This window comes from Perognathus longimembris, chromosome 10 (assembly GCF_023159225.1).
Source record: "Perognathus longimembris pacificus isolate PPM17 chromosome 10, ASM2315922v1, whole genome shotgun sequence".
NCBI classification, from domain to species: Eukaryota; Metazoa; Chordata; class Mammalia; order Rodentia; family Heteromyidae; genus Perognathus; species Perognathus longimembris.
Window position 1 is genome coordinate 29,650,690 of NC_063170.1, and position 9,483 is coordinate 29,660,172.

General features: G+C 47.1%; 1 pseudogene; it reads right to left on the reverse strand.

Annotated features, from left to right (window-relative positions):
- Positions 1-5,905: 5,905 nt before the first annotated feature.
- Positions 5,906-9,132, reverse strand: LOC125357903 (annotated as a pseudogene).
- Positions 9,133-9,483: the final 351 nt, after the last annotated feature.

Below are 9,483 nucleotides of genomic sequence, written 5' to 3' on the forward strand. Positions count from 1 at the left end.
GAGAGAGGAAAGGTCTTGTTATTATACTCATTGTCCTGTCCTGCTGTTCTGATATGTCCCTTATTGGGACATGTCCAGGAATGAGGCCCAGTCCATCTTCAGAGTTCTCATTATTGCTGTGGGTTCTACCCCTGAGGTGAGCCCTCCAAGAAGGCCAGGCCCATGAAGCATCTCCCTCCGGGGCACTATTCAGTAAAGGTCAGCAAATTGAGTGAGCTACATGCCTCACTTTGCAGGAAGTTCAAAGATTCCATTTACTGCTGTGCATCTCGTTGGCTCATGCTTGTTATCCTAGCTATTGAGGAAGCTAAGATCTGAGAATTATGGGTCAAAGCCAGCCTAGGCAGGAAAAACCATGAATTCTTATCTCCAATTAATCCTCAAAAATCTAGACGTACAGCAGTTGAACAAAGGCAGCAGTGGTGCTGGGCACAAGTGGCTAATGCCTGTAATCCCAGATAGTAAGTGTCTAAGATCTGAGGATCATGGATTCGAAGCCAAACCGGGTAGAAAAGTCTGTGAGACATTTATCTCCAATAAACTACACTGAAAAAGCAAGTGGTACTATGAGGCTCAAGTGGTAGAGTGCTAGCCTTGAACAAAAAGGAGCTCAGGGACACTGCCCAGGCCCAGAGTTTGAGCCTTAGGACTGGAAAAAAATGCAGCAGTTGTACTCACTAGACACTGTTGAAAATGAACTACATAACTTGTCAATTGTGAGTGGAGATGGAGGGAAACACTGGAGAAAGCAAAGGAAGGGATGACATTTTCCAAAAAGAAAGGTACTCTTGGGCTGGGGATATGGCCTAGTGGCAAGAGAGCCTGCCTCATATACAGAGGCCCTGGGTTCGATTCCCCAGCACCACATATACAGAAAATAGCCAGAAGTGGCGCTGTGGCTCAAGTGGTAGAGTGCTAGCCTTGAGCAAAAAGAAGCCAGGGACAGTGCTCAGGCCCTGAGTCCAAGCCCCAGGAATGGCAAAAAAAAGAAAGGTACTCTTCACCTGACTTACATAACTGTGACCCGCTTGTACATCACTTTTATAATAACAATTTTTTAAGCTAGAAGTAGAGCTGTAGCTCTAGAATTCAAGCCTTGAGCTATAAAGCTCAGGGACAGCACCCAGACAAAAAGCAAAAAAGAGACGTAATTTGCAAGAAATTATGAAACCTACAAAAAAAATCAAAGAGTTTAGAGTTTGTGTTTGCCCTCTTCCAACATTGTGTAGGAACCATATAGATTTAAGGAGACGCTTATTACAAAGCCAAATGTGTAAACAGTCCCCGCACCACAGATGTCTACATTCTCTGTTTCTCTTTCCCTTCTTTACTCTCTACCAACAACCTAATGAGAGGGAAAAATGGAATTAAAGGCAAGGACAAGCATTGTGATACAGTGGGAGCCAGGAAGAATATTACAGGGAAGTGATAGCCGAACTCCTGGAGCTGACTGCCTCCACCCCTCCTCCAACCTCAGGGAGCAGAGTGGGAGCAGCACTCAAGCTTCTGGGGAGCACAGCATGGAAGTAAGCACAAAGATTAATCTTGGAACCAAGCGTCAGGCCTTCTGGGCTGAGACACAGCTCCTGGTAGAAACAGAAGGCGCCATGCACAAGTTGGAGCTCATAGATGGACACCCCCAGACAAGCCCAGCATCAGACACCTGTAGGCTGGTGTGACAGACTTGAATTTTGACATCTGTTTTAGACTCAGCATGGATCTGTAACACACCTCCCCTCTTCTTAGGACTGTACAGGTCCTTGAAGTTAGGGGACCCAGGACAATCCAGGTTAGCCCCAGTCTAGATGGCTTAAAATATTTCTATTACAAGTATTACCAATGCTGAGTAGAGGACACAAAAATGTAGAGATATCCTGTGTTCATAAATTGATGTTAAATGGTCCAAAGTACCCAAAGTGATTTACAGATTTAATGAAATCCCTTTCAAAATACCAATGGGAGTCTTTTAAACAATTTTATTCTTATTTATTGTCAAAGTGATGTACAGAGAGATTACAGTTTCATACGTTAGGCCTTGGGTACATTTCTTGCAGTTTGTTACCCAATGGGAGTCTTCGCAAAACTAGAAGAAGAAGCCCCACAAAAATAGTTCTAAAATGTATGCGCAACCCGAAGAACTCCCAAATAGGCAAAGCAATTGAGCAAAAAGAAGGGCAGGAAGTATTATGCCACCTGACATCCATAGATCAATGGAATAATAGATCAATAGAAGTGAACCTACACACCTATAGCCAAATGATTTTTAACATAGGTGCTAAGTTCACATTTGAAAGAAAATATAATCTTTTTAATATATTTGAATTGGAGTCATTATGTTGAGTGAGTTAAGTCAAATACTGTATGTTCTTGCTCATTTGTGGAATACAGAGCTGATGTGATAATGATGATTAATAACAATACAGGACATAAATGTAAAATGAGGACTGTCTAGAGGGGAGTGGAAAGGAAAAGATAGTGTGCAGTAAAGAGAATCAAGGTACACGCACATATACACATATGTACACATACATATTCACATGCATACACACATATATTTGAAGACAGCTTATTTAGCCCCTCAAATTCTATTTGAAAAGGGGGCAGGAAAGATGAGGATTGGGAATATAATGGAATGGAGTAAGTGGACTTATTCAAAGCACACTGTAAACATGTATGGAATTATTACAATATAGCCCCCTTGTATTTCTAGTGTATGCTAATTCAAAAATCAAATTCAATCTGAAAAGGAAAACAAACAAGCATTAATTAGTTAAAAATGAAAGTCCAGGTACCAGGCTCACACCTGTAATACTAGCTACGCAGCCCAGGCAGGAAAGTCTGTGAGACTTGTATCTGCAGCTAAGCATTAAAAAGCCAGAAGTGGAACTATGGCTCAAGTGGCAGAGTGCCAACCTTGAGTGAAAGAGCTCAGAACAATGCCCAGGCTCTGAGTTCCAGCCCTAGTACTGGCACAAAGAAGGAAAGAAAGAGAGAGACAGAGAGAGACAGAGAGAGAGAGAGAGAGGGAGGGAGGGAGGGAGGGAGGGAGGGAGGGAGGGAGGGAGGGAGGGAGGAAGGAAGGAAGGAAGGGAGGGAGGGAGAGGAGAGGGAGAGAGGGGGAAGGGGAGAGCGAGGGAGGGAGGGAAGGAGGAAAGGAGGGAGGGGGAAGGCAAGAAAGGGCATGAGTCAGCCAGCCATGCCAGGAATTAAATTTGTTCACTGAGAGATGTTGACAATATGTCTGTGATCTGCTGCATTTAGCCCTCCTGGAAAGGCCCCATTGCTCTGGGTAGTTTGGAGATCCTGTTTCCTGGCGCCCACCTTGATGGGCTATGCTGTCTGATTCCTCTACAGGTGCGATGTCCAGGTGCAGAGGGGCAGGTCTCAGAAGACAAATGCCCGGTGGCAGCACGAAGTAATGAAAAGCACATACTGCTTTTGGATTTGGTACCGACCAGTTTCTCCACCTGATACCTGTGTGTCATGTCCACTCCAGGAGAAGACAGTTACAGCTGATTCATCTACACACCCCTCTCTTTCCCCTTCAACTTTGGAAGCCACCTGTGCTAGATACCATAGTTAAAAATTAAATCCATGCTTTACTGTCTACAAGAGATTTATGTGGGAAAGCTACCAGACCCACACTGAACTCAGTATGAGAGTGAAATCAACTTCTTCTAGATGAGGGTAGTACATTACTGCTGCTCATGCTTACTTCTCCTAACAGAGGCTGTGGGAGACCGCTGTGCTAGACCATGATCATGACCATTTAGTCCAAGGTGAACATAAAACATCAAGCACAGTGCCTGGAAGACAAAATTTGCTCCATTCACATTTTTTTTATCCTTCATACTTTCAAATTTTGCATTTTTCCAAAGGTCAAACCCCAGTCCAAGAACTATAGCAGAAACCTTTCTAATACTGTTTTCAAGCTGGGACCTAACCATCGCATTCTTGAGGGAAAAAAGATGAAGGATGTACACAGCGCCATCAAGAGGCTTCTGCCACCCTCACAAAGAAATGCAGATGCTTCACAGCATCTAAATCCAATTCATCATCACTGCCTCTAGGGTGCAGATGGGGTAAAGTACAGGGATACATTTCCTGGCACATCATTTTAAACATCTGTCTTTGATTTCACATAGCCAGAGGACTTGCAAGTGCTGACAGAAACATTACACAGGATTGTAAGTGAGGCCTTGATGCTGCCCCTCAAAATGAGATGCTCTATTTCATTTACAGTCTCAGCTTCCCATGGTTCTTAGACATTGCAAACCAATTCTGTGTATTACAGAAGTTGAGGCCACCAGACATTAGTGGCTCACACCTCTAATCCTAGTTATTCAAGAGGCTGAGCTCTGGACGATAGGGGTCTGAAAACAGCCCAGGCAGAAAAGTCCTCCAAAATCCACCTCTAACTAGCAAAAATGCCAAGCTGGATGTGCAGTTGATGTGGTACAGCAACGCCATTGAGCAAGCTGCTAAGTGAGTTGGAAGCCCTGAGTTCAAACCCCAGATAAGTAAAAAGTTAAGGCCCAGAGTGAGAAGAGCTTGCCCTGGGTACCATGCCAGGAGTGGCTAAATGCCCTCTTTGCCCTGGCCCCTAAGCCCTTCCTTCCAATCATGAATCACTCATGACTGCCATCCTTCCACCCATTCATCTCTTCTTTACATCACCTTCCTCATTCAGTTCCTGGATTGAATCTTCCCTAAATGACCAGGAAAATCAGCTTGGCAAACCTTTCTGGTATCCACTTCCCTCTGATTTCTATGGGTGCCTGCTGGTTTGATGTAGTTATTAAAAGTCAGCCTTACCTTGGTAACCAGACGGAAAAGCTATAATCACCCCAGGCATTTCCAAGGGACCTTTTAAAGAGCATCATTAATTTTAAATAAAGCTCTCCTTACCATCACTTTCTAATTATAGTTCTGACATTCCTATTTTATGTTAAAAATTCCTCTACCTTTTAATTAAAAAAAAGTGCCTGCTTTTTAATGTGCATGTGCTTGTGTGGTAGCCAAAATATCTGGGTTAATTTTCTGAAATAAAAACTAACAGCAACTAGACTTTTCCCTGTCTCTTCCACTCTTCTGCACTCCTTGCCCAGTCCATGTACTGTTATTTTAAAGTAGATGTATCGGAGTTTGGAATGTGGCCTAATGGGTTCAATTCCTCAGCACCACATAGATAGAAAAAGCCAGAAGTGGCACTGTGGCTCAAATGGTAGGGTGCTAGCCTTGGGAAAAAAGAAGCCAAGGACAGTGCTCAGGCCCTGAGTCCAAGCCCCAGGACTGGCAAATAAAATAAAATAGGGTGTACAAAATAAACCCTTTTGTACTCCAGACTGGGAGGTTCCTGCCTGGAATACCTGAGCAAAGTTTGGATCTCCAGGGTAAGGTGGTAGCTGAGCATATCTTAAATACTGGCCAAAAGAGAAAAAGCTTCACATAGAACATCAGAGATCTTACAAATGCAGCTCCTCAATTCATTACACATCCAATGGAATCTTACATTCCCTGTATACTGCCAGTCAATACCCTGTTCATTTTTCTCTAGCCAGTGTATTCACTTAGCATGTCTTACATTCCTAACCTCCTGGAATCTTCACCAAGGGCTGTATGAAGTAGGAATACAGTTGTTTAAATAAGAAATAAAGCACAGATAAAGTAAGCAACAGATGCCCAAGCTGGGATTGCAATCCATTCTTTTGCTTCCTCCCAAAACAACTAGAGGATATCCTTACCATTGAGATAACCAAGGGAAAGTGGCACATGGATAGGAGAGAGGGGATGAACTCAGGGCCTGGGCACTGTCGTGAGCCTTGTGCTTGAGACCAGCACTCTACCGCTTGAACCACAGCTCCATTCTGACATATTTTTTTATAGTTAACTGGACATAAGAGTCTTGTGGACTTTCCTGCTGGGCTGGCTTTCTGGCTGGCTTTGAACCACGGTCCTCAGATCTCAGCCTCTCAAGTAGTAGGATTACAGGAGTAAGGCGCCAACACCCAGTGACGCTTGTTTTTTTTTTTTTTTTTTTTTTTTTTATCTTCACTTTTCCCTTTGACCAGGGAAGAGGCAGGTAGTTGATTGCTGAGGCGTCACTAGACTGCAGGGGATGGAATAGTGTCCTATGGAAACAAACTAGTACAGGTGAGAGGAATTTCCTCTATTATATCAAGTCTAATTCTAGCCAATCACAGCCCTGCAAGTCAAGACAGACCCGAGAAGCTAGTGTTTCCTAGCCTGATTTGAACACAACTTCGACAGGCAAGGAAAGCACAGAGAATGCAGCGATCCCACCCCTGTGAAGGGAGGCTGCACCTGCAAACAACACCGACTGGGGTTCAGTACTCGCGTGAGAGTGGTGAAACCTAGTCCATGACGCGCGGATGGCGACCTTCGTGGGGGCACACCAGACGCGCAATTGACAGGTGGCTCCAGGAGTTCCTCGCAAGAGCAGATGGAAAATTCTTCTGGTGCTCCAGCTGCATTGGCCACTGGTCCTAGCCCGCGCGCAAGCGTCAGCCCCCTCTCCCTTTCCCCAAACCTCCCACTTCCCCAGCGACCCAGATTCCCCCAGGAACACATCTGAACCCTCACCTGCATGGTGGCGGGAAATGGCAGCACAGCCCGGCTGCGGCGGCAACCGAAAAGAAATTTGGCCGCCTTGGCGATCTTCCAGTAGACGAACAACACGACGCCAAGCGGCAGGTAAAGGGCGCCGCCGGTGGACAAGACAGCGTCTGAGGGTTCCTGGCTCACCTGGCACAGCTGGCGCCCCGCATCTTGCACCTCGCCCCAGCCGAAGAGCAGTGGGGCGAGGGCCATGAGCGCCACCAGGGCCCAGGTGAGCGCGATCATGAGCGCCCAGGCGCGGCAGAGGGCGCTCAGTGATTACTGCAGGTGGCGCCTGATGATCCAGTACCGGTCCAGGGCGATGGCCGCCACGTTCCAGATGCTGGCAGTGCAGCACAGCACGTCGAGAGAGATCCACATGTGACACAGGCTTCGGCCCAGACGCCACTGCCTCCCCGCCAACAGCTTATTCACCAGACTCAGTGGCATCACCACGGCTGCCACTAGCGCATCCGAGATGGCCATCGAGCCCAGGAGGTTGTGCGGCACGCGATGGAAGGTGCAGATGCGCAGGATGGTGACCAGTACCAGCAGATTCCACAAGAAAGTGGCAGCGATCAGCAGTGCCAGCAGCGTTACCACCAGCACGGTGAAGACAGAGTATGGGGGCTCCCGGCCAGGGAGGACGGTGTCACCCAGGCTCGACCCCATGACCCCGCCAGGCCCCGTGCTACCATTGTAGGTCTCAGGTCCCAGGGGAACTGCGCTGGCCACCAAGAGGTTCGCGGCTTCCAGGGCGCATGGGCTCGGGCCCTGCACCCCACAGGTGAGCAAGTAGGAGGGGACACTGCTTGGGGAAGATCGGCAAGGGGCATAGGGCGCCCTTCCCAGGTTCCTCTGCTGAGCTTCAGTCTCCCTTGGGCACCCCTCTCGGGAAACCTGTTATACAATGGAGGAAAGAAAAAAAGAAGACAAGAAAAAGTGGGACCTTTCCCGTGCTGCCCAGCCAGGCACGAAGATCCCCTGGCAGCCTGCAGTCCAAGGGTGGGGAAGTGGACAGGGCCCAAGCAGTCGGCCCGCACGAGGGCAGGGCTTGCTGCGTCGCCCCACCCCCCGCCGGCCCCAGACAGAGCTGGGGGGGGGGCTGGAGAGCACTCCTGGGAGGGTGCCGGGGGCGACCGGGCCTGGGGTACACTCCGATGAGGAGGGAATCGAACTGCTTAGGAAATCCAGGAGGAATTTCATTCCCGCCTCCCTCCTGGCAGGTCCAGAAGACAGCGGATGCTGGTGGTTTCCGGACATCACAGTTGTCCCTCTAGCCCAAGTAGCAGACCCAGGTGTTGGAGTATGTAAATGGCAACGTCCTCCACCTGGCTCTGTCCCGCTGGTGCTCAGCACTTCGGCCCCACACTCACCACGGGGCTTCCCAACTCCCTGGAAAAACTAAAATTAAAATGTCGGGCTGGGGATATGGCCTAGTGGCAAGAGCGCCTGCCTCATATACATGAGGCCCTGGGTTTGATTCCCCAGCACCACATATACAGAAAAAGGCCAGAAGTGGTGCTGTGACTCAAGTGGCAGAGTGCTAGCCTTGAGCAAGAAGAAGCTAGGGACTGTGCTCAGGCCTTGAGTCCAAGCCCAAGGACTGGCCAAAAAAAAAAAAAAAATTAAAATGTAGCTACTGCGTGTGCTGGCAGAGAGCTTGAAAAAGAGGTGATGTCCAGCTTCTGATCCAGCTCTAGTCTCACCCCAACACACCCAACTTTCCGCCATCCCACCGCACCCCCACCCTCACCCTCACTGAAGACTTAAGTCCTCCAAGTTCAGGTGGGAGAGTTGGGGGTGTGGGTGTGATTTCTCCCTGAAGAGGATATGAACTCAGGGCCTCCAGCATGCTAGAATCTGAGGATGAAGCACTCTACCACTGAGCTACACTTCCAGCCCAGGAGTGGTAGATTTATTTGCTTTTCAAGAACTGCTTTTGTTTTTATTTTTAAAGTATCATTAAGTAGTTGTACAAAGGAGGTTCAATTCAATGTATCAGTGCTTGAGTACACGCATTCTGATCAGTCGCCTCTTCCATCGTTCTCCTTCATGTCTCTCAACCCCACCCATCTCCTTGAGATACCCAGTTCCACTTTCACATGTGCACATTGAATATTAGGACTGCATTGGCCCACTAGTTATTTTATAGACCCTTCAGCTAAGGGAGAAAACTTAGGTGACAGTATCGTCCCTCTCTACCAAGTTTCAGACTTTTTTTTGTACCAGTCCTGGGTCTTGAACTCAGGGCCTGGGTGCTGTCCCAGAACTTTTTACTTTTTTGCTCAAAGCCAGCACTCTGCTACTTGAATCTCAGCTCTATATCTGTCTTAGTGTGTGTGTGTGTGTGTGTGTGTGTGGAGAGTGAGAGAGAGAGAAAGAGAGAGAGAGAGAGAGAGAGAGAGAGAGAGAGAGAGAGAGAGAGAGAGAGACTGGAAATAAGAGTGTCATAGACTTCCTTCCCAGGCTGATATCAGTCAAAATCCATCCGTGCCCTGCAATTACCTCCATTTTCGAAGATGAGAAAATTGTCTCAGATTGAGTCGCCCAAAGTATACAAGTGATAAATCAAGCAGCATAAATAAAAAGTGCAACTATGAAGAGAATATATAGCAACAGGGAAAGTGTTAAGAGAAACTGGCCACATAAAAACTAGTTTTAGGCAGAAAAATTTATATAGAGAGGTCCAAAAACAGAGAGTTAAAAACACGCTTGGCATTCAATGGTGCAGTATGAACATTTGTATGTTTTAATATTTTTGCTCTTACTTTGAGGATTGTTCAAAAATAGAGTTTGGATGTTAAAGTATTTCGAAGTTTAATCTCTGTTTTCTTCTCTTTTTCCTTTTCATTATTTCTTTAT